Source organism: Lissotriton vulgaris, chromosome 9 (assembly GCF_964263255.1).
Source record: "Lissotriton vulgaris chromosome 9, aLisVul1.2, whole genome shotgun sequence".
NCBI lineage: Eukaryota > Metazoa > Chordata > Amphibia > Caudata > Salamandridae > Lissotriton > Lissotriton vulgaris.
The window spans coordinates 551,094,565-551,121,528 of record NC_141697.1 but is presented as its reverse complement, the minus strand read 5'-3'; the positions used below and the strand labels follow the sequence as shown (position 1 = coordinate 551,121,528).

At 42.4% G+C, this 26,964-nt stretch overlaps 1 protein-coding gene across 1 annotated transcript in view; it reads right to left on the bottom strand.

Annotated features, from left to right (window-relative positions):
- Nucleotides 1–26,964, bottom strand: part of LOC147691768 (solute carrier family 22 member 6-A-like) — a 407,661-nt gene that overhangs the window by 364,403 nt on the left and 16,294 nt on the right. The gene's annotated exons all lie outside the window — the stretch shown is intronic.

Here is a 26,964-nt window from a genome sequence, read left to right as displayed (position 1 = left end):
CTGACTGCTCAGACCCATCCTACAGTGAGCATGGGTTATACAGTGAGTGTAATCACCTGTCCTTGACTGGAGCAGTAGTTCTGTCTGGCTGGAGGCATCCCTTCAACCAAACAGATCTGCCTGTTCCAACAGTGGACCAGTAGGCCTCTATTCCAGTAAAAATACAAAAAGGCTTGGTTCACAACTACTGAATCATAGAGCACATTATTGCAGTGAGAGCCATTACCTTCACCAAAGACTTTATTTGCTTTGACAAAAGGCGTTTGACAAAACAATAACATTTGGTTTAATTTTAAACACTTCAGTCAGGAGTACAGATTACAGAAACGGGTTAGGACTGTCTCAAAGTACAATCAACCGGGAGTGAGTTTTATACAGATTTGGGTGTCATAAAAGTACATCTGGCGATCCTTGTTTGGAGGAAAAATACGGGCCTTGTCTGTGGAGTGGTAAATAAAAGATAACTGATAAAAAATGCAAATGGGCCATGACCTTGCGTGGACAGAATGTGGGCTAGTGGGTAATGTGTCCAGATGTCCAGCATGAGGGGCACGTGATCACTGCGTGTACTGTGTGCTGTGTCCTGATTGGCTGCTTGTTCCTAACTCCATGGGGCATCTGACTTTATGGTGTTTTTGGAATGCGGGCACCTCTCTGGCCAAGTGTGCTTAATTAGGACCAATTTTCCTAGACCATTGTTTTGTCACATCGCTTATCCAGGGGTTGGGCCTGAGTTTCCTGTTCGCGCATTTGTCAGCCAGCTGTGAACTGTCAATCAGTTACCGTGGGCCTAGGTCGCAGAGCTTGCCTGATCACATATTTCTGAGTCCGAGTTGATGGAGAGTTCATGACTGGCAAATTTGATAGTAGTGATGCAATTTCATGTGTTTATGCAAGTGTACCACTATAAGCAGCTGCATTGTTTTTTATCAATCTCAAAATTCCCCACTCTAGTTCGATTTTCAACTACATTATCTAACCCATACTTCATGACAGTCGCATTATTGAGAACATGTTGTTCTTCAGTTTTGACTAATCCTATTTTGCTACTTACTTGAATGCTATCAAATTTGAGGACAGCATTTTTACAATAGGAAACAACACAAGAACAATAAAAATATGATAATGGGCAACAGTGATGTGCACAGTTCAGTCAGCCACGGGTGGAGCCAGCAAACCAGGTTAAATACCATGCCTGCTCTGGGACACCTCCTTCCTCACGCATGTCTTTCTGTAAACGGTGCAATGCTTGAATGGCAAGATTCAGAGTGCCGTTATCCAGGTCTTTACCTGGGAAAAACTTGCAGCAGGATGCACTGATCTTGGAACACACACCTCCCTCCATTGCGGTCATTAAGTCCAACACATATCGATGTTGCATCACCATGACGTCGATGGCTCTCGGTTTTTCCTTGTTCGCATTAAGGCTGAGCTCAGTGCTGATCATCATTTTGAGCATCTCTAACCTGGTTATCATTAACCATCAAGGTTCCCTTTAGTCTGCACTGTGAAGAAGGCTATGGACCCCCTGTTTTTGATTTGTGTGTCAGAAAACAGTCTGATTTCATCTGAAAGTCTGTATTGAGCCCAGTCAAATGATTCAGCTGTTGTTTTCTCTTGAGTCTGAAGTGAAAGAGTCTTCTTCTTTCTTAGCTGGTTTTGTTGCAATTCTGACAGATCTTCTCCAGGAATAACCATGGTGGAAGTGTGTATGGTGACAAGGGAGCAGAGGCCACTCCATCCCGGGATAAACTGAGTGTAAGCAAATTTGCCTCATTGCCAGTAAATATCCATCAGCGTGGAGGTGCCCCATTGCATGTCTGGGATGTGCAGCACTGTACCACATTTCTCATTTGTTTCTAGTGGAATTGTTCCTTTTCCTCTGAAACACTAAGAATACAGTGTACGTTTCAGTAGAATTAAAGGTTGCCCCTTCCCTTCTAACCACGTATATCTATTTACCTGAGTGTCCCAGATTTTCTGACATGGGGTATCTATGCTGTTGTTTAATCCTCCCCTACGAGACTCATTTCCATTTTCATCATTGAGGTGGATGTCTGGGGTCTATTTGTTATTAAAGAAGACAGCCCCGAAAATGCTAAGGGCTACCCTGGGACCACAGATGGAGGCAGGAGTGGATGTGGTTGTGCATTGGTGTGGCAGATTAGATACTTTTAAGAACCTTTTCTGGAAAGTATCGGGGCAAAACAGCACCCTCCCCTGTGGTGCCCCTCCTGCGTATCCTATCTAGCTCTGTTTGAATGTTGCTAGGCTCGGTACAAAGACAATGCTGTGGGATTGGTCTCATATCGGATCAGATTCACTATTATGCTATGGGGTTCTTCTCTGTTGGGTTGTATCTTGGCCCTAATCCCACATAGATATAAGTGGAGAAGGCATTTTGCTTTTTCATGGGCTACCTCTTGGGACAAGTAAAGGCTGTCTGCACCTTCTGCGTGTAACAGAGAACAAACGTAACATGACCTGGCTGTTGTCTTGGGGCGTGTCACAAATGAATGCAGGTGACAATTGAATGTGCCTTGAGGTCACATGTACACCCCTCTAGTCCTGGCATGTGGCATGCAACGTGACCCTCAGAGTGGGGTCTGGTCCAGAAACATCCTTTTGGGCTAGCTTTAAGGTTCCTTCTGTTTGTCTTTTGGTCACTTCACTAGATCATGTGTTAATTGGCTATCACACTGTAACAGGTGAGAATGGAGGTGGTCAGAAAGCTGTCCAGTGGCCTCTGTGTGATTCCTATATAGCAGTGTCTAAGATTCGGCTTACTGCCTCGTTCAGTTGGTGTGTGTAAGACCTGGGGTGCTGTCTCACTGCTATGCCCAATAAGGGAGTAAGCACATTCTCGAATCCTAATCCCATGTGGAGCAGTGATGGGTCTTTGCGGACTCCCTTCCCCTCCCCCGGCATCCCCTCTCCCTCAGACCATTCTTTTCCAGAATAGTTGGTTCTGCAATTCCCAGCAGTGGGCAGGGCCCCCTTAACTGGCAGCATGCAGATTTTGCTATTCAGGTGGGCACGTACAGATGAGCAGGCTTTTGAAGCCTGGAAAATTTTGAGGGAGAAAGAAGTAGAAAACATTGGTGCTTGGAGAACCAGGAGTCACGAATGTTATGACATTCTTCCAATCAAGGTGATGGACTGGGATAGTTGACCTCTCCTCCCGACTCACTCGGCGCACACTTTGCAACTTGTCGGGTCCTATGTGGTGAAGGTGATGGGGTGTTCACTTTCCTGAGTGTATGGGAGCCCTGGCTGAAGACACTATAGGACAGCTACATTTTGGAACTTAAAGGCGCCCTCCATTGGCTTAGGCTGTTAGCTTTTGGGGACATAGCTGGAACCACATGCCAAGAAGAAATGTTGGTCCTGGCCTGGGGGCCTGAGAATGGAGTCCTTTCGATTTCCTTATTTGAACCCGTCCCAATCGACTTGTGGGTGCGGGGATTGGATGACTGCTTTTAAGGACTGGACGGGAGTCGCTCTGCTCCCCCTCGTCAAACTGCTCTCTCCTGGTGTATGGTCAGCCAGCCCCACCGTGGGGGATCAGCAGTAAGCACGGGCGGATTTCGCGGATCCACGATCCGTGAATTTACGGATTCGCGGATCCGCAAAATCCGTGAATTTGCGGATTCGCGGATTTTGCGGATTTTTTAAATGGGCGGGGTCTTCTGTGCGAGCTCAAGTGCCTCTTGTGTGTATAAATGGTCAGAGACCGATCAGAGCAGCAGATCAAGAGAAAGAAGCTCTTGGTCACAGGAACAGCACGAGGATTGCGCTCGTGAAAGTCAAGGATACAAAGGCCTCTATCCAGCATCCCAGCTGATTTTCGAAGGTAGATATGGGAAGAAGGGCGGCACACCTGCCCAGACTCGACGACGCTCACAATGGTTTTGGGGCTGATGAATGAGTCACAGAATTTGAGCTTCAACTAGTTCCAGCGGCCATGTGTATGTTACTATGCAATCGCCCCGAAGGGCGCAGGGGTCCCTTGAGTGAGCTGTCCAAAGTGTCCATCCATCATCCTGGGCTGTAACTATTTTAGGATGGTGCCGGCAAGCTGCCAGCGTCATCCTAAAATAGTTACTAAATTAGCTTCATCAGGAAGCACTAATAGATAAAATAAAGCGGTGCTCGAGCACCTGCTTTATTTTATCTATTAGTGCTTCCTGTTGAAGCTAACTTAGTAACTATTTTAGGATGGGGCTGGCAGCTTGCCGACGCCATCCTAAAATAGTTACAACAACAACTTCAAGCTTGAAGGCTTGAACTTTTGCCCCCCGAATCCGCCGCTCGCGGATTCGTGGATTTTCGGTAAACTTGCGGGAGTTCGCGGATTGCGGATTCACCGAAAATCCGCGAAATCTGCGAGCGGAACGGATTTTGCGCTCACGCTTAATCAGCAGTAAAGAGTGGGGCCTATGCTCCCACATGCCCCAGATTGGTAGACTCTAGTGAGGATACCTGATCGACAAAACATGTCCAGCAGCCTTGAATATCCCAAACCAAGTAAACGCTTAGAGGTCAAATATGGTCTTATCGGTCTTTATTTTGAATTTTGGTAGAGTGAATTGTGATGGGGGAATTAAAATGGTTGGTTTGCTACTGGGGGTTTTGACTTTCCGCATATTTGACTTCTCAGTTTGCACAAAGGCATTGCTTCCCTAGACAGTTACTCCTCCCTGCCATTGTTCTGGCCCCAGTCCCTGCTTGGCTGTGTTCCCTGCATGTTGTCACTGTTGCCATGCGTTTATCCAACTACCTGATCCGTGTTGTGGTGGTGCTGTAGCTGGCTGACTTCCCTGAGGCTGTGTGTATGGTTGGTTCGGTTTCCCATGTGTTTGGTTTTGTGGATGGGGGTTTTGAGGTGACTGGCCCATGTCTATAGACTCATATGCATGATATGGTTTTAGCTGGCATCAGGTGGCCATGTGGCCCATCCTGTGACAATAGTAACATTCTCTGAGGTCTGGCTCCTGCCAACCTTCCTGACTCCTGTCATTATAGTTAGAATGGAACAAGAGGTAGGCAGAGCTCACAGAGATAAACTACGCAGAATTCAGTGGAATTAAATAAAAACTCTGAAATTCCACAGGGCTCCGCCCACTGCTTTCCCTCGCCAAGCTAGCCTCTTCCTCAGTTATAAAGCCTATCAAGATAACCCATACACTCCCCTTAGTACAAAAATACTGAACATGTGAAATATGTTTTATCACATTTCTCCCAGTCCTTCTTAATCCAATCAGCAGGAAGCGCCACCAACCCCATCTTTCCCTCCCTCTAGCCCTCACTCTGGGCTACGCCACGATTAGAGGTGGTAGTGATTCGATCAGAAGTGGGTGAAGAAGAGAAAAGGGTGGGTGCAATACAGGCAACACAGTGGGTTCAAAATGCAATTTATGAAAGATATATGGAGTGTGATGAAGGATTTTGACCCGTTTGTGCAACAACATGCCCTTCAGGACATGTCTAATACATTGAATGGTCTGTGGGAACAGTGAATTGGAGGTAAGGCTCCGCAAATTGTTTATGACATTCAAGATCATGTATATTTTGCTGGTATGGCTCCTGCGAAAGTTCACAGTAATGTTGGGACATTACTCAGTTATCGGGCAAAATTATATCATAGCACTCTGATTGCAGTATCCCAATTTCCGATAAGGGAAGTGCATCCCATTTACTACCCTGAGATTCCAGAGCAGCGCAATGCAGCAAATGATGTTACGCAGCATCGAGTAGAGGCTCGTTTTCAGGAGCAGTGGGTTTATACCCAGTGGAAGAGAAGTAAGGTGCTTGCCCTTCAGAGTTAGCTGCCAGATCACAGGAAAAATCCTACTTCATACTATAAAGAATTAACGGAGGCTGGCTCCTCGTCAGTTATGACTTTAGCAGACATTTAGATACTTTTCGGGTTGTTAGTGCAGGTAGACAAATGGAGGCAGGTGCATACACAGGATCACAGAGTGGAATTGGGTGGTACATGCAATAAGATCAAGGCATGGGATAAGGAACGGAAGCCTGGCAACAAACCTAGGGCGCAGATAGTGGCGTTACCAAATCGCATTATCACTTATATGCATTCTCTTATTCCACCCAGGCGAGTAGACTGGGATAAGTTGATGGCATGTCGCCAGAAGAAAGAAGAGAGTGTGTCTGATTTTTTCACTCGGTTTGAAGGGGTGTTTTGGGATTTTAGTGAACAGGATTTGTCTGTGGAGGGAGGGGTTAGTTTGTTTGTTAACAGGTTTGTTACAAATGTACTTCCTGAGATTGTAGCTTGCCTGCAAACCTCTGAGAGTACATGGACCACTTCTTCACCTTTAGTGATATTGAGCTTGGCCCAATATTATGAACACCGAGAAAATGAGGAGAAGAATAGAGTGGAGAGAAAGAGTAAGGATTTAAAGATGAATGTGTTGTTGCAGCAAGTGTCAAGCGGATCAGGAAGGGGTCGGAGTCCAGGTCTGGCTCAGAGGTCACAAGGTGTCGGTAGAGGTGGTGTGCCCTTGGGGCTACATCAGTGTGCATATTGTAACTCTCCAAAACTTAGAGGATGACTCAGAAGGACCAAACCTTCAACAAAACGTGACACTACCAGATATCACACGTGATAACATCGACTCCAACACTAGAGACACCAACCTAACAGATGGCCAGAACAACCAAACCGATAACACTGAAGATTTAACCGTAAATGCGATGGCAACACCAGAGACTGAGAGAGAAAGGATAACGATGGCCACCAACCTTGGAAACAAAGTGAAGAATAAGGTCCCAAGGATAGAGCCGGTGCCGCGAACGCACAACTCCACTGCGTTGGAAGAATGTATCCCAGCGCCAAGCGAATCCCTCTATGAAACCAACGAAATGAACAAAGTAGATGATGATATCGACCCCTCCTTTCCTTCCGCGAATACAAGATCGGAATCCTACAGATCCATATCCACAAAAACACCCCTTACCAAGAAAAGATTTGTGGGAATGAGATCAGATCAGTTGCAGAGAAGAGCAAACTACAATGCTCATCCAGCCAGGTCTACCTCACACAAGAACTCATCCCGAACACAGAAAGAAATTAAGGAGCTCCAAAAACTTGTAGGTAATCTAGCGCAAAACTCGATGAAAGTCTCACAGACAATTGGAAAAATCTGGGAGATGACGATAAGCACGCACACCAAGGTTTCACACATCCAGAATCTGGTACTTAGACACAACAGACCTAACAGGACAAAGCCCTTGTCGATTGAAGAAACTCGAGCCTTACTCAGGTCCTATGAGCTACCTGCCCGCAGTAAGGAGGAGAATATCAAAACAGTACCTATTGACTCTAATAGAACGACCAGAAAGAATGACAGGAAAGCAATCCACCAAAATCTTCAACATATTCAGCTTATTGCATCTGAAACGGATAATGGAAAACTCGTTAAATCACAGAAACCCTTGAACTGTCTTCTACTTAATTGTCGTTCGGCAACTAAACATGCAGCAGACATAGCCGCCCTCATCATTAATAAGGAAATTGACCTGGCCATCCTCACGGAAACATGGCTCAATGAATCATCATCTCCTACCATGGATCTCTTAGTACCACCACAATATAACATCGTCAGGCTAGACAGACCAAGGAATGTGGGAGGAGGCATAGCTTGCATTCACCGGTCGGAGATCGAGGTCTGTCATTTCCAATCTGACCCCTTAGAATCCTGTGAATACCTTGGTATTAATGTGAGAACACCAAAGAATCAAAGCTGCAAACTGCATACATTCTACCACCCACCAGGAGAGAACGCTAAATTCACAGAACAACTGATGGAGATCATAACGACCAACTCTAACTCGGACGCCAATAACATATTCCTAGGTGACTTTAACCTCCATTGGAATGACGGCGGTGATAAATTGGTCAACGCGCTTAAAGACTTCCTCAATGAGCTAAAACTTGTACAAGCCTGCAACCAACCCACTCACTCACAAGGAGCGACCTTAGACTGGATTATCTCAAAAAAGGATGAGACCTCTATCCTTGCTATAGACCCATGTGACTGGTCTGACCATCACATCATAACATTCACGATACCTACATTGACAAAGGGCAGGACGGTGCAACCACGCAAGCTCGAGAAACTGATCCGAGACACAAAGGAGGCTAACACTGAACTACTGGTTAAAAGGTGTGAGAGAGACTTGAAGCCACCTAACAATAAGCAAAATGTCAATGAGCTGACCGATTATTACATAACCTCAATTGGTAATATCGTCAATGACACCATGCCCCTAAAAACGAAAAAAGTATCAGAGAAACCAAGAAATCCTTGGTTTAATGAATCATTGAATGAGGACCGGCGCATACTGAGAATGGCCGAAAGGAGGTGGAGACAACATCCCTCCTCCCCGGAGCTGAAAGTGCTCAGAAAAACAAGAAAAGAATACAACAAAAAAATAATCAACTCCAAAAAAGAATTTTTCAGAGATGAATTGGACAGTGCCATAAACAGACCACGAAAACTCTTCGAGATTTTAAAACAACAGTCAAATAAACTAGCCAAAACGGTTTTAGAGAATACAAAAACTCCCAAAAGCTGCGAGGAATTCTCCTCATTTTTCACCGAAAAATCTAAATTGCTTGAAGATGACCTCACAATTGCAGCAACTAACCTTAAGGCACTACCTCAATCCAGTAATGAGTCCAATTTCTCACCAGAGTGCCTCCAAACTAAAAATAAGGCAAAATGGGACACATTTAAACTATACGACCAGGAAAAAATCGCCAGAACGCTGGCGGCACTTAGACCGAACAACCACTTTCAAGACCCATTACCAGGAAAGTGTGTAAGAGAAATCAGCCACACGCTAGTTCCGATCTGGACTGAGATAATAAACGCCTCACTTGCACAAGGAACCCTCCCTGACTGTCTAAAAACAGGGCAGGTGATGCCCATCCTTAAAAAACCGACAGCTGTTGCCACAGACCCGAACAACTATCGACCAGTGACCAACATCCCTCTACTGGCCAAACTCATTGAGAAATGCGTGCAGGGCCAACTAAGTCAACACATCGCTAAATTCTCGCTACTGGATGATTGCCAATCAGGTTTCAGAACAGGGCACAGTACCGAAACTGCGATCCTGCACATTGTCGATGACGCCCTACAAGCCCTAGACCGAAATCAATCTTGCCTACTGATCCTCCTAGACCTATCATCAGCATTTGATACGGTAAAACACGAAGTGCTTTTGACCAGACTACAAAACAGGATGGGTTTGTCTGGAAACGTGCTGAAATGGTTTAATTCTTTCCTACAGAACAGGTCTCAGCGATTCCTGGTTAACCAAGCAATCTCTTCCCCGAGCCCCAACGCAATAGGGGTGCCACAAGGCTCTACGCTATCCCCAGATCTATTCAACTTATATGTAGAACCTCTCACGGAGATCCTTCTAAAATCACAGGTATCCTATCACATGTATGCGGACGACACGCAATTATACATAAAGATCGCCTCCCTTGAGGACATTGACCTAATGAACAAGACACTAAAGAGTGCTTTGCGATGGCTAACAATGAACCATCTGAAACTAAACGCCCAGAAAACCGAATTCCTGCTAATCTCACCGACAAGGAGCCAATCTGAAGTTATAGAGTGGACTAAACTGGTGACTGCGCTAAACTGCACCCCGTCCCTAGTTAACTCAGCCAAATCACTAGGAATTACACTTGATAAGAACCTCGACATGAAAAACCATATTAACGCAATGGCCAAGAGCGCCCGCTTCCACCTGAATTATTTAAGAAAACTGAAACCCTTTATCACTGAGACAGATCTAAAACTGGCTATACAATCACTAGTCATCTCGAGGATCGAATATGGCTGCACCACATTGGCGGGCCTGCCAAAAACATCCACAGCACCACTAAAAGCCTGCCTCAACGCAGCGGCGAGACTCATTACGGGGACGAAGAAATTCGATCACATATCCCCTCACCTGAAAGCACTACATTGGCTACCTTATGAAGCCAGAATTCAAATGAAGATGGCCTGTATCACGCACAAAGCGGTTCACTACAACACACCTAGATACCTAGCCAAGAAACTTAAGATCTCAGGAGGTAACAGAACAACGAGAAGCGCAAAAGATTTGCTATTACGACCAGCCTTTTTCCACAAGAAAAAGACCTACAACAGAGCATTCTCCGGAGCTGCCCCCAGAATCTGGAACTCACTCCCTCCAAACATCCGGAAGATTCAAAATACAGTAACATTCAAACGAGAATTGAAGAGCCACTTGATGAGTAAATACCCTACTTAGAGTAAGTAAGTAAGTAAGTTTTATTGTATATAGTTAATTAAAACCTTTACAATATTGTTCATATAAAAGAAGCAACTTGTACTTTAAAATTAAAGTATACCAACTAAAGATACATTGAAGTAGAAAAACTTTCTAAAATGTCTGTGTACATAATGTTTTTGCAGTTGTGCTTGCACTTCACACAGTCGGATTCGGACATTTGCAGTCCTTTACCTCAGTGTTCATGATTAGCTGAAGTGCCTTTTGGCAAAATCTAGCGGCCCTACAAGCTGTCTGCAGTTGGGAGCTGTTCAGGGCCAGCATGACGGCCTGGCGACATGATCTAATTTGAAAAAGTTGAAAAACATGCAGTAGAAAATAACGTCTCAAATTTGTTAAACATGGGCAAATACACAATATGTGCATCAAGGATTCTTCCATTTCCCCACATAGTCTACAAACGGGAGTCGGCCATGTTTGCTTCCATGCAGGTGTATGATTTTTTAATAAGGTGGTTCCCAGCCGTAATTTTAAAAGTATTTTTTGGGCAGCTGGGGATATATGGTTGACTAAATATGGTTGTGGCTCCAGCTTCCCATACGTGGCCAACACAGTCCATCCATGTTTTTTGTTTGCTATGGCAGCTTTGTCTGCTGTCCATGATATTTGCTTTGCTGCTGCGTTAGTCTCTTTTTTGAACGCCACAAATGATTGATTTGTGTTCCATGCCTTTTCTATTTTAAGGCTCGAGACGGCGTTCTCCCATACCATTTTCCATGATTTTTTTGTCTTTTTCTGGTTGTTTATCTCAGTCCAGCAAAGGCCCATAAGGGTGTCCTCTTCAGCAGCTCTTAATTTCCAGCATGTTTTTAATATGGCTGCTTGTCTGATTTGGTGCTGGTTTAGTAGACCGAATTCCAATCGGATCTGGGATTGAGATACGAACCTCGGGATCTGAAAAATGTATTTGAACAATTCTGATTGTTGTGTGTTCAAAAAGTTAGCATCTTTTCCCTTGTACAACTCCGATCCATACGTAAGAGATGGGAGAAATTTTGCAGATATTATCTTCAACAAGTGCGAATTGGATGGACAATTTATTTTTCTTTTTAGCAAATTTAGGGCGAAGCGTAGTTTAATAGCTTGTGCCTTTCTGTAAGACTGATGATCTTTCAGCGACCACCTAGCATCGACTACAACTCCCAAGTATTTATACGTGGAGGTCTGCTCTAATGTGTTGCCTGCAATGTGCCATTTAAAGGATTTCCTCCCTGGCCGAGAGGCAAAACAGACAATCTTCGTTTTTTTATAATTAATTTGGAGCCCTTGTGCACAGATGTAATCGTTGAGCTTTGTGATGGAACGTTGTAGACCCAACGGGGTCTGACTGCAAAGTAAGATGTCATCTGCGTACTGTATGCTCCTGATTTTGTGGTTGGCTAGCTTTGGTGGATCACTTTCTGTTTCCGCAATACACTTGTCCAGGTCTGCTGTGAAAATATTAAAGAGTGTTGGTGCCAATACACAGCCCTGTTTGAGGCCAACATGGGTGAAGATTTTACCTGTCGTTCTATCGCCGTTGGCTAGTTTTATTCTAACCCAGGTATTCGAATATAGGTTTATAATGGCCAACAGCAGCTTTGATGTTAATCCCCAGTTGGCCATCTTTCGCCATAGTGCCTCCCTCGGGACTGTGTCGAACGCTGCTTTGAGGTCTACAAAGCATGTGTACAATTTCGCTGAGTTTTCCCTACTTTTTTCCACCATGAGATTTAGCGCCAGCAGGTTGCATGATGTACTGGTTCCTGGCCTGAAGCCTGTCTGCGTGATCGGCAGAATCTTATTCGTACACACCCAATCTTCAAGGTCCCTCAGAAGATTCGAAGCATAGATTTTGGCCTCGACATCTATCAGTGCAATAAGGCGGTAATTCCCTGGGTCGGACCTTGTGCCTGCCTTAAAAATAGGATGTAAAATGCTACCTCTCCATGACTCGGGAATGCTACCGGTTTGAAATACATCATTATATAGTGGAGTGAGGTATTCTGCCCAAAACTGTTGGTCTTGTTTGAACAAACCGTTTGGTAGGCCATTTGGGCCAGGGGCGCCTTTGGACCTCAAGTTTTTAAGGACCGTTTCTACCTGGGATGGCGTTATCCAGTTTCCATCTGAATGTGACTCCACTTCTTGGGTATTTATTGGTAGCGGAGTCTGCTGTTCAGTGCACCAGGCCGGGATATTTTTCCTTTGGGCTTGCTCGATGTGTTGTATCCAGTCGCCCTCAAGTATGTTAGCGTTGAAGACCTGTGCCGCTCCATTTGCCACTTTATTAATTTCAGCCCAAAATTTCCTGTTGTTATTAGATTTACTAGATGCTAGTAGTGATTGCCAGATGTCATTTTGGTATTTTGCTTTTTCTAGCCACACTTCTTTTTTGTAGTTTTGTCTCAAGCTGTATATTTGTTTGCCGATATCTTCACCCTTTGTCTTGGCTATTGCATGTAGCTTTCTGATTTCTCGATTGAGTGACCTTTTCTTACGCAATATTGGACCAAAACACAAATGGGGTGATTTTCCAGTTTTCATTTTAATGATTTGGGTTTTAGTCGAAAATCTCTCCATTAAATTTGTGATCAGATTTTCCCAGTTGTCCCGGGGGGCGGATGCATCTGCTTCGATCACTTCAGTGTGCACGTTTTTCACGTGCATCATTATTTCTTTGATGTTGTTGCCATTCCAAACTAGCCTCTTTAGATTGTAGAGACTTGGGGGTTCGATCAGTGCTTTGCATACGGTGGCCCTTTTGTATTGGACACTGAATTCGAAGGCTTGTAGGCTGTGGTCGCTCTCCAGTTTGTGGATGATTTTGAAACTCACAATAGTTTGCAAGGTCTCTAAGTCCACCATGGTATAATCCAGCACTGATTGGGCCTGTTTGGCAATTCTAGTGGGGGCCGCTGGTTGATCTTGTGAAAACCGGCCGTTCAAAGGGATCATTCCGACCTCGGCAAACATTAATGCACACTGTTGGCCGAACTTATCCTTTTTCCGGTGATTTGTAATGATACTTGGGATGAATCTGCCATTCCATTTGTTTTGGGTCATGGTTTGGGCCTGGTCCTTTTCAAGCAAGAACATATTTAAATCGCCTGACACGACCATCCCTGCCTGCGGGTAGACAGATTGCATAGATTTGATGAAGGCTTTAAGAATCAAAATCTTTTCCACTTTGTTCCTAGAGTCTGGATGTAAGTATACGTTACAGATTATCATTGGCGAGGAATTTTGCGCACTCTGTGTGCTTTTGCAGGGGTCTTTCTTTATAACAAGTTTCCCTACTTAGAGTAACCTAAGGATCACCGGGATGATCAATGACGCTAACTGAGTGCTGCCCTCTCCATGGAAAACTGGAAGATCATCATCGAACAATGAACTGATAACGTGCGCAAGCCGAGGCTTGACACATCACTGCTACCTCGTATATATGTGTGAATTTGAACTATATCTCACAATCATACTATATAACTTCTATCTCACTTGATTTATTTATCCATATATGTGGAACTTTAACTATATGTCACAACCACTATATATAACTTCTACCGCACTTGGTTTATTTATACTTATTATCCTTGATATGCACTGAATCGCCTTATAACCCTACCTCAACGAGCATGGTTTGTTACCATGACACAAGCCAAGCCTTGCTCTCCATATAATGACAATTGCACAATCATTATGAATATATATATTTAATCGCGTCCATACAGTATATTGCCTTCTACCTCACTATTCTCTTGTTGTTAGTATTGCTTTTATTATCTTTATATGTAATTCCTTCCTGTTAAGCGCTCTGATACCCACGGGTCTTGTCCGCGCTATACAAAACACTATAAATAAATAAATAAATAAATAAATAAAGGGACATTGGTGAAGTGAGTGCCCAGAATTGTTACAGAAGGTTGCAGTACCGAGAGGTAGGCGCTTGCTTGGAAGGGGTCATGGAGCAGCTAACCGAGATGAGGCTCAAGGGGATGCATCCTCAGCGGGTCGGTCTAATCAGAATTATTTTGATGATCCCAGAGGCAGACATATTACCACGATGAGTATGATATTATGGAAGTTACAGGGACGTTTTATAGCTGGGACAGCAAGGGACAGGGTAAGGGACCAGTCTAGATTCCTGCAGATCAGTGTGGTCCTTATGCCACAGTAGACCTACATGGTTTGACGCAGACATTTTTGGTGGATAGAGGTGTAATAAATAGCTCTGTTTCTCATTTGCTGGTCCCTGGGGCCGCCCTGTCTGGCCGCAATGATGTTTCGGTAGGTTTTTCAGGTGTACTGATTGTGAGCCCCCTCTCCAAACCTTTAGCTTTGATTGTTGGTCCTTTTATGATATATTCTCAGTTTTTACTGACATCAAATTGTGGTAAAAATCTATTAGGATTGGATTTGTTAAAGAAGTATTGTGCTACTATTAATTGCTCTCTAGATGGTGTTTATATGACTTTTGGACCATATGTGGATGGTGCAAGACAGTGTTTTGCAAAGGACACTCCACTTACTGTTGAGTTTCAGGATGTCCCATCTTCTTTGTGGGCAACAGGAGACACTGATGTTGGGTTGTTACAGATACCACCCGTTTCTATCAAGATCAAGGATAATGCTGTGCTTCCTCGTATTCCTCAATACAAAATATCGCGAGCTGGTTAACAGGCTCTGATGCGGATTATACAGGATTTGATTTAGTTGAGGGTGGTGGAGGAGACAGTAGCAAACGTGTGTAATAGCCACATTCTTCCTATTCTTAAAACGGCCCCTGTTGATTCCCCTGATACACACTCTGATGTTTACCGATTCATAATCAATTCACGAGAAGTTAACAAATTAGTTATTCCCCAGTTTCCTGTGGTCCCTGATATAACGGTCCTTTTTACAATGATCCCTTCTTCAGCAAAATATTTCTCTGTGATCGATTTGAAGATTGCTTTCTTCAGCATTCCTGTTCATTCTGATAGCTGCTATTTATTCGGTTTTGCATTAGCTGGAAAAAGCTTCCAATTCTGTCGAGTTCCTCAGGGGTATACAGAAAGTCCTAGTATTTATAGTCAGGCTTTAAAAGGTCAATTGGACTCTCTCTCTCTCTCCCCACAGGTAATGTATTATTGCAATATGTGGATGACATTTTGAAAGCCTCGAACATCGAAAAGGGTTGTCGGAATGCCATGGTACAATTGTTAATGCATTTGGTGAAAAATGGACATAAAGTGTCCCTTTCTAAATTCCAATATTGTCAACAGCAGGTCACCTATTTAGGTCACCTGCTGTTGAAAAAAGGTCGGAGGATAACACCTGAACGAGTTGATGCCATTGTCAAGATGCCCGTTCCTGAGACTCAAAGGGATGTGTGTGTATTCATAGACATCACCTCGTATTGTCCGCACTGGATACCTGCTTACTTTTTACTAATACAGCCTTTGCTTTATCTAACCACTAAAGATCTGCATGAACCCTTGCCCTGGATGCATGAATGTCAGCAAGCTTGTGAGCAATTACAAGTTGCGCTTTGCTCTGCACCTGTGCTTGGCACACCGGATTACAAGAAGCCCTTCGTGCTGTACATACACGAAGCAGCTGGAGGAACACTCTCTGTGTTAACACAAGCCTTTGGAGGTAAATAGAGGCTGTGTGCTTATTTTTCTGCTACGCATGACCCTGTCGCCAGAGCCCTCTCGAGCTGTTTAAGTGCTGCGGCGGCTGCGGCGGTCTCTATTTGACAATCCGCAGGGCTTGTTCTCAATCATGATCCAACAGTAATGGTACTGCATGCTGTGGATGTACTCTTGAATAAAACAAAGACACAGTACCTTACCAGTGCTCGTCTGACTGGATATGAACTGACATTGTTTTCACCTCAGTGCCACACTGAATCCAGCCATGTTACTACCTCTCCCTTCGAATAAAGAGGACACAGATGTTCATGATTGTTTGTTTCGCACAGATGAAGAGACGAAGGGATGGGTAGGCTTGATTGGTGTTGCCTTATCTGACCCACAAGGTGAACTTTATGTTGATGGCTCTTGTTTTAAATTGCCAGATGGCACTACTACAGCGGCGTATGCTGTTACCACGCTGCACACCTTATAAATCAGCACAACCTGCAGAGCTGATGGCTCTCCTGTGGGCATGTGAGTTAAGTGACTGACTATCAATATTTATACTGACAGCCAGTATGCCTTGGGGGTGGCCCATCATTTTGGACGCCTCAGGACAGAGAGAGGATTCTTGACATCGCAAACAACCAAAATTCAACATGATCCGTTGATAGAGTGGCTACTGACAGCTTTCACTCTTCCCAAACAATTGGCAATAGTAAAATGCAGTGCCCATAAAACAATTATTGATGATGTTGGGAAAGGAAATGCATTTACAGATAAATCAGCTAAGGAGAAAGCCAGATCAAAGATGAAAAAGATGTTTGTAGCGTGTCCTACTAGGTGGATGCCCTACAATTGGATGTTTGAGGACACACTTGCTAATGTCAAGGAGATTCAGAGTGAAGAAACCATGAAGGAGTTGGCATTGTGGCAGGAGAAAGCAGGGCGTTTGGATGATGAGGGATGTTTGACTGACCTGTCTGAGAAACAGAGATGGATGTTACCACATGCATATGTAATTCCCTTGGGGTGCTTTTTTGTTGTTGTTTATTTTTTAGTGTTTTTGTGCCCTTTCTCCATTATTGGCTCCATTTTAAGTAGTTTTTTTTCTTTTGACACTTTGATCTGTGAAAATAATTGTAGACAAATTTATCTTTTTGGTCGCCCTCTTGCAGCAGACGAACAAGGTCTTTTTGTTCTACGCCCAGGGCGGGTTGGTTTTTAATGGTTGCTCAGGAAAAAGATCTTTTGGGTTGTAGTTATGTCACTGTTCCAATTGGGGGGAGGGGGGCTGCTCTGGGTAATGGAGTGTTCTGGGATTATTTTGTCATGTGTCTTGTATCAAGTGGTTCCCTCTGATCGTCAGAAGCGCACTGTGCACTATAATGTTTTCCTGGAAACCACCGAAAATTCTTTGGGGAAAACACAGCTTATTATTCTACTGATTCTGTTACCAGTTTATGGACAGCTTATCCCCTAGCACTAGTAAATTACACATATGTTTGTGCCCCCACTTTTGTAGAAGTAAAATTTTAATTTGGTTTGGGATACCCTGGACCTTGTCTATATTATAAAAAACCAAGCGGTACAGGATATCCGGGATGTGTGCCCTAAATATATTGTGGTGATTTATATTACAATAAAATGAATATCACACTAACAGGATGGCATTACCAAGATCTGACCGTTACTCAAGAAGCAGGAATATATTCTGCTTGTTGTCCTGAATTAAATAGTATGGATACTTATTTGTATCTTAACTGCTCTGTAGAAATAGTAAACAAAAATGTTCTATGTTTAGGACAAAAGGATGACCCTAGTATGAAAGGAATGAGCACTAGGTATGCTCCATTGGATTTCCAAGGTCCTCTCCATTCACACCCGGTTTCTGTTTTCTACCCAATGGCACATATTCTAATATGTACAATGGTATAGAGGACATAGCTTTGGGAATGGTGTTACCTCTCGGGGTACCTTGCAGGCATAGCAAACCTAATATAAAATGGGTATAAAGAACATTATTATTATTATTATTATTATTGACATTTATTAAGCGCGCGGCTACCCCCAACGGGGGTGTCCCGGCGCTAAGGATTGCGAGCGGCAGGAGGGAAAATTTAGTAGCCAGAGAAGAGAAAGGTCTTTAGTTTGCCCCTGAATTGACCAACATTGACCAAGTAATTCTGTGAAGGAGTTATAGATTTGGAGGTTAATAATTATAGCAATGCTATTTCTTTTGGGTACATCGTTTCTTCCATTATCACAATTGGTGGTACTGTTATAGCCAGAGGTGAATGTGCTAGAGAGTATTTATGGGTGTAAATTACAGATGTTATCCAATTCAACGGTGGCTGCTTCACTGGATATCACCACTCAGTTAGAAAGTATGAGCATATATTCAGAACAAACAAGGTATGCTGTTGATTTTATTCTGGCTAAGAATGCGCTGTCATAAGAGATCTGTATGTGGTCGGCATCACGAATATGGAAAAAATATCATATGAACTTACTAAAAGCTTATGTTCTATCCACCAACAGATACAAAAGGCACTACCTCCAGCACCTAAGGGGCCTGGGCACACGATTCAGCCTGGTGACTATACACTGATTCAAGCGTTCAAAGAAAGTACGGCTTGGAGCCAAGATGGCAGGGCCCCTACGATATTTAGTTTTAGACATTTTGGAGAATGTTAAGGGCATGGAGAGTGGCAATTGGAGTTGGTCCTTGTTTGAAGGCTGGGGCTGGATCTTAGAGAAAGTGATATATTTCGTTAATATTCTAATTTGCTGCTGTGCCCTGATACAGTGTCTTCCCTTATGTTGTTCATTGTGTGCCACCTATATTACACCCAAAAGCAGTTTGATTCATGATACAAATGCTAAAATATTGCTTCAACAAGAGCTGAACACCCTCATGCAGTTGGATGAGGTAGTTTTTGGATCCAATACCTCCCTTGTTGATTCTGTTTTTGATGTTACTCGTGTTGTTAATGATTAATGCTGCAACTCCTTTTCAGTATGCTTTATTAGTATATGTAATCTTATTTGACAGATTATTATTTATCCGCTAAAGTTTTCCTACTTACTAGGATTGTAAAGACCCTTACCTGATAGCACAAATAAAGATGATTTAGCATATAAATGCTAAAAGGAGGGTCTGATAGAATTGAAACGTAGTTTTAATATTCCACATGTGTTTTGCTATCTAATATGTTAGCATTCATATGGCTAATACATTAAATTTTCGTAGTAAGTGTAAGACCTAATTAGTTGATACAGATGTCACATTAGTTCGGTTGACATCTGTGCCGCCATTTTAGTTAGAAGGACGCCATGTTCTGATGCAATCGAAACTGTTGCTCACCTACTCAAGACTGAATTTTGCTCATTTACGAGAAATGGTCTGTGGTAAGTTTTGTTTCTTTAATGTCCATGTTGGCTCATTAGCGCATGCCTTTCCCCTTAGATGAAGGCCTTCTTCCACCTATCTAGAGGGAAGGATAGGCCAGACAACCTTGAAATGTAGATAGTTTGTACCAGGCTGCACAAACGAAACTTAGGTTATGTATGTCCATTGTATTACGACATCTGCCAGTGTTTTTCCATGGTGGGCGGGTCATTGCGGACTTTGTAATGTACATAATGTAACTTCATGCTTGTAAAGGGCAATCCTTTTTCAGCCATCATAGGAAGCAGGTCTGATTGGACTCCACTGCAGTGTATTCTGGGAATAAACAAATTTGTTTGTATTCTCTACTGTGTCAACGACTCTTCATTTTTGGAAGGCTAGAGGAGGTCTTAAGTGGCCCGCATGACCCTAATCGGGTCACTTCCTTCAATGGTCAAATTTTGATAATAGTGCTGATATTTAGTTTGTGTATACAAGTTTACCATTGTAAGTATTGCCTTTTTTATCAACATCAACAAGGGGCAAGTATTGGGGTCCACTAAAAAGGTAAATGGATGTAAAAATGATTTAGATGCCTTAAATTAATTCAAATACGAGAAATAACAAAAAGAGTCCTGACCTTGGCAAGGACTAAATAACTTGTGGGAGTATCTTAAAAACATCCATTGAATTACTTATAAAATATCCTGTAACAAATGAACATCAATTAAAAAATCAATCCATATGGGTAAAAAAAGAATTCCAAGAGAAATTTAAAAAAATGTCCATTTAAAGGAGATGAAATGAAAAACAGACAAACTAAATGAAGCTCCTAAATCAGAAATGGCACTGTAGTGATTATTTTTTAATAGCTGCAGTGAAGGCCACCACATATTTTGGTACAAGCAAGGGATCATGGGAAACATTGCAGGAATCTCTGAGTGTAATTAGACATAAGGCAGGGGACAATATTATGGGGTAAGGGGACCAATAAAAAACATCAGGGGGATGGGGAGTTTGGGTAAAGAGCGACAAGCTGCCCAGCATGACATTAATGCTACAGCCACAAGGGATATGGCGTTAGATTCCTCTAGGCCAGTGATTACCTGGGCGGCATCTGCTGCTGACATAAGCTATGAAAGGGTGCAATCACCTGCCCATGGATATCTCATAGGGCAGAGTCCTCATTCACATGGCCAGGTAGGGCCGGTTTGGAAAAGGAAGTGTTAGGTAAGGTCACCTATTTCCGTCCTAGCTTTTAAACCATTGGCAAGCAAACCACTGCTGTAACTGAAAAGTTGAATTTTCTTTTCTTAGCATGTGTACACCTGCTCATTAGACCAGGGCCAATTCTATATTTCTAAGAACAACGCAGTATGTATGGAGCATTGAGGTGCTAGAATGACAGTCTTACCTCCATTGTGCCTCTAACTGATAGCATGGTTACTTATTCATTACTCTAAGTCCAGGTCTTCCTTGTGACAGTCGTTACTAGATGAGATGACATCTACACCTACTTAATTGTTTTACTTAATTAAGCAAAACTACAAAGTCAGTTGACTTCCTCTTCCTGCCTGTGGCATATATCGAGGAAAGAGCCTGTCACCACTACCTCATCACACCATGCTTAGTCAAAACGGCAACTGTTATATTATCTAGTTGCCCCCTCAAATAATGGGTGGGTCGGGAGGGCAATCTAGGACTATGACAAGGAAGAGATGTACTTACAATAATGAAGATTACTGGCACATAACTGGGCCACTACCCCCTTGCATGTTTTACTCATCCCAGTCCTTACTGGGTGAGATAATAACATGTCAACAAAGCAAGCAACCAGAAAATACAGCAGACATTAGCAAATACTGCAACCCAAAATGAATTTAAAGAAAAGCAATTAAATGGCATGCGTTAGATCTGGCATCCTTGGTGTGGTATTCAACCAAACATGTTGCCTTCCCCCCACCTGTTTTTCTGAATTTGTTTGCAGTGGCATTAGCACTGTGTGCACTTTTTCACTTCTAAACAGTGCTAAGGTTTTTGTGCTCTCTACCTAAAACTTAGTAAAATTGGTCTACACCTGATGTACATATTTAACTTACTTATAAGTCCCTAGTATATGGTACTACGTGTACCCAGTGCCCATAAATTAAATGCATGCTTCTAGTGGGCCTGCAACACTCATTGTGCCATCAACTTTAAAACATGTCACAGGCCTGCCATTGCAGCTTGTAGTGCTGTTTTGAACTTCAATTTGGCATTGGCGAATTAAATCTTTTGCCAGGCCTATACCTTCCTTTTCATTGCATTTAAATCCTCTTCTAAGGTAAACCATAAATGTTTATATGGCAGGGTGCATTGTATTTAAAAAGTAGGACATGTGGGTTTAAGTTTTACATGTCCTTGTAGTGAAAAACTCCTAAAGTCATTTTTCAGTACTGCAGAGCCTATAGGTCCCATTGACTATTAGTGGGTTATCGTATTACATTTAATAAATGCTAACTTTTAAATTGGGAGCAGGTAGTGATTTCATGCTTTGATTGAAATTAATTATAATTTAAAATCCTCCTTAAATGTAAAGTTGGATTTTAAGACTCAAATCTGAAAGAACAAGTTACTTACCTTTGGTAACGATGTATGTATAAGAGACATAGGTAGAATTTGACCCAGACATCAGACTGGATACAGAAATATTTTCTTAGCAGTACCCCTGCGCGTTGGTAGGTGGCGTTGGTCAACTCCACTACCTTCGTTGGCATCGTGGTCAATGGGATGACATCGCAGTGCCTACTTTGACGCTGCCCCTGCATGCTGACGTTAGTTTTGACACGACTTTCCATGCCAGAACCATGAAAGACACTGATCACTGTTGCGCCACAACTGAGGCCCGGTAATGCAGCCCCTATCCCTCGAAGTCAGTTCTCAGAGCAGGGATGATGGCTGGGGCAGTAAGGAATCTATAACTAACCTATGTCTCTTACAGATACATTGTTACTAAAGGTAAGTACCTTGTTCATCTGAAAGAGACAGTTAGTTATAGATTCCGTACCTTAGAATAGAAACCCTAGCAATACCAACACCCGGGGAGGGTCTACGAACCAAGTTCATACCAGTATGTTCTGGAGGACAGAACTGGGAAACTATCCATGCAGTAATGTCTGCTGAACATGTGCATAGATGCCCACGTTGCCACCTAGCAGATGTTAATTAGTGGCACTCCACGTGAAAAAGCAGTAGTTGCTGCCGTAGCCCTAGTGGCTGGGCAGCTTGCGTTAACAGGTGGCTAGACTGGGCCGGACATAGTGGGGTGCCCCTTCCGTAGCCACAAAAGGGGTGAAAGGCAGACTGTGGTGTACGGGAGGACGCAGCAAGGCCCAAGGATCTGGCCCTAGCTCCAGAATCCTTGAAGAGCTCCAGTGCTGAGTCTGACTTGTCACCAGAAAGGCCATATGCAATGCATTGCGGGGGTGCGAGTGATAGTTAGATCAGCTAGCTATAACTGTTGAATTTCCCTGGTTTTGTACTAGTGAAATGTCAGCCTATAATGTCCCTGTAACCTTGGATTTTTTCCCTGAATTTCCAAGGTTGTTTAAATGCTAAATCCTCACTACAACGTCTCTGTAACCTTTGTTTTTTTCAGTGAATTTCTAGGGTTTTTCAAATTCTATTTCCCAACTATAATGTCCATGTAACCTATGAGTTTTTTAATTGATTTTATAAGGTTTTTAACTTGTATTTTCTATCTAAAGTGGCTCTATAAGAGATATTTTCTAATAAGCCGATAATTTCTACAGTAGATTAATAAGCATTACTTTTTTTCTTTACATTTTTAATATATTTGTGACGATGTCCCGATCCCCACGGACAGTTTGTGGAAATGTAAACAAAAACAGACATTCAATGACCACCAACACATCCAAAAATAATATGCAAAAAAATCCATTCTCAACATTATCCTCACATACATAATTTTTTTAAAACATGGTTAAACTCATGTTTGTGTACTAAAATTCTTTGAAATGTATCTTTCAGACCTATTTTCTTTTTCTGCAGTTATTCCGGACGTCGCAATGGTGCTGTTAACTGCGACGATCATGCCTTTGCAATAAACTGTAAAGTACATATATTCACACATACTACAGTATTTTACACCCCAGGGGTTTCTTACAGTATTCTCTAAAGTCGTGCTTTTGTGCCGAGTTTCTATCAAAACTATCCCTAAAACCTATTTTATCTTTTTGCCATGCATCCAGAGACCGCATTGATGTCAGTAATACCGATCCCAGCGGACATGTCGCAAAAACAGAAAACAAAAGCAGACATTCAACAACCACCAACACATACAAAAATAATATGTAAAAAATCCATTCTTAACATTGCCCTACACATATCACTATATACATACTCTTTACAAAGCATGGTTAAACTCATATTTTTGTACTACATTTCTTTAAAAACAATCTTTCAGACTTATTCTCTGTTTTCGGGGTTATTCAGGACGTCGCAACATCACCGTTAACCGCGACGGTCGTGCCTTTTCCATAAACTGAAAACACATATATGCCCACATATTACAGAAAACAGCCTTCAGATCGAAAACGCGAGGAGCTGCGAGGGGAGCAGGGAGGCCGATTTTGAAAAATAAGGTCAAATTGAAATAGACACTGCTAAAGGACACACAGCGCTGGTAGCAAGTTAAAAGAATCCAGTCATGCTGCAGTGAGGGCCATATAACCCTGCTTTAAGGTGACATACTCTTTATAATACGGTGCCCCCCCTCCAGCTACATCCTCCTTATCATTGAGTTCCTGAAATTGACAGAAAGGAATTTTACACTGGAAATATTAGACCAGAGTCTCTATCATTTGCGAAACAACGATCAAATTACCTCCAATTCACACGAGAGGGATAATAATTAATTTCTCGCAGAATTGTTTGTCGTGATGAAGGGGATATCGTTATATACCGAAACGCTGCGTCGACAACCCTAACAACTGTGATTTTTATGATTTTTTATTTTTATATGTGTACCGGCATTTTTTAACAAAGACTGAATTCAAATTTGAATGTATGGCACTGTACTGATGTTACACAACATTGATTTTATTGATTTGTAATAAACTGTTCTTTTTTAATACAACACACAATGTTTTTTAAATTCTTTGTATTCTTATGTTTTCAATATATGTCTAAAATTGAGTAATATTGTATAGCTTTCTACTGAGTCGGCATTGTGAGTTATGAGGGCAATACACTAAAGGGTTTCTCAAGAGTTGAACTTTTGGGACTGTTTAAGTTCTTTACACATATTACAGTATTTCACACACTAGGGGTTTGTTACTGTACACTTCAAACTCATGTTTTTTTGTGTATTTCTGGAACAACCATCTATAAAACCATTTTTTTGGTTGGTTTTCGCAGTGAGTCTGGAGATCTCGATGACATTGTTCATGGAGGAACCCGTGGTTACGTCGCCAAAGAGGAAAGCAAAAGTAGGAATTCAATAGCCACCATCACATTCCAAAATTCTAACTATTCTAACCATCACAGTAGATAACTCACTATATAAATATGTCTATAAATACATTTTTCAAAATCTCATTATCTCTATAAAAATGCATAATAATGATTCACTAATATATTTTTATATATTTTCAACAATATTTGTGACGATGTTGATAGTGGAGATGTCCAGACTCCCAGCAATTATGTACATATGCATATGGGTATGTTCTATGTGTGGTACATGGGCATTCCTCTGCATCCACCATTGCATTTTGATGCAAACCTATATCTACAAAGAGTTATAGACATGGGTTTGTGCCAAAATGTTGTGCCTGCCTGGGACCGGTGTAACAGAGAGAAATATCTTTATTTCTTCTCGTTATTTCCTCTTTGTAAGTGTGCTGCATTCTGCGGCGCAGATGCAAAGAGGAAAAAGCCTCCAAGGAATTCTTTGTGCCAGAAGGTAACCCCTTCCTGAACAAAAACTATCCGATTCCTGAGCATAACGCAGACACCCTTGCACTATGACACAAGGGTTCCTGCGTTGGCATTAGGCTTCCCAAAGTGCACCAGCTCATGCAGAGAGTAGAACTGTACCATTTCTATCAAGATACGGTGCAGTTGTGCTCCATTCAGGTGACGCAGTGTAACAACGTTGCTTCCTGTGCTGCGTTGAGCCATGCCTTTACAATTATGCCTGATAGTGACCGGTGTACAAAAAAAGTAGCAAATTTGCACCCATAGAAGCATTCCTTGAATGGTTGCAAATTAACTACTTTTTAGAATTCACAAACGTTGGCAGTAGTAAATTTGGATGATTTAGGATTATAGCAGGTCGAGGAAAGGAAGACAAGGTTGCTGAGGACTTTACTGCCTTTACTCTGCCTGCCAAATTTAGAGATATCCACCAGTCTGCTGACATCTCTACACATTGGTAGAAATTGCCATCATGGCAGTTCCTAAAAATGAAAGAAAAGTTTCACAGATAACTCTGTCAAACATGACGGTTGACCGTCAAACTTTTCAATAGTTCTTCATCAAAAGCAAACTCCTAAAGCCAGAGTTTGTTTTTGAAAAATAAAAAAACAACTAATGACCCTTTCAACAGGTTTTCTCAAATGGTGTGGGCATGATATTATTTTTTCCTGTCTCTGCCAGGTTATAACTGGTAGTGAAAGACAGAAAAAAGCCATCTGACCATCACTTCTAAATGGGATGACGATTGGATGGCTTACTCCCACTGGCACCTGCTCCTGCGTTCCGTCTAAGGAAGTCTTACTTTGACAGAGTAAATTTTACTTCATCAACGTAAAACTTGTGATATGGTCAACTCAATCGGGCAGGCGAACCTTGAGTTTGGTGCACAGGGTACTCCATCACCGTTGCAACAGAGTAAAAAAACTCTAAATTGGCCTCTTAGGTCCACCTAAGGCAAATAAATACTGACTCTGCTCCTCCGTGGAACAGCCCATCCCGAGCCTTGGTCACCTCCCAAATTCACCCTGGGGTCCATAGCTTTTTCAGTTGGGAAATTTGAGATTCACACTCCCCGAATCTCACTTACTAAGCTATACTTCTATGTGTTTGTGATGGGTTGATATCTTGTCCAGTACCCAAAATCACGCCTTCATGTGCAACATTCCAGTAAATATTGTGTTAAATCACTGTTGCGGTAATAACAGTCCTGCACACAATTTCAACCGTCATTTTTGGTATAGGTTTGGCACTAAAAAAGAGTAATAACTGCAAGCAACAAGCAACCATTTCACGGTTGATGAACTCTTTTTTGGCATACTCACCTGCTGGTAATACTTGAATATCATTGATGTAAACTTACATCACAGTAATTACTGTCAATGTCACAAAGCAGCAAAGTGTTACAAATGTCGGGAAACTCATCTTCCTAACTTTTGTTTTACCACTTTTATGCTTAATTTTCAATGAAATGGTACATGCTTTCACTGAATAGAAAATACCTATCAACTCTTTAATAACTTCCAAACTTGCGCATTTAGGAATGAAAACATCATTGTGGTGGCCACATGAACTGGTTACTGTCGCTGCCAATATCTATGGCGGCTGAAGGTGACAATGTAGGGTCGAGCATTTCTG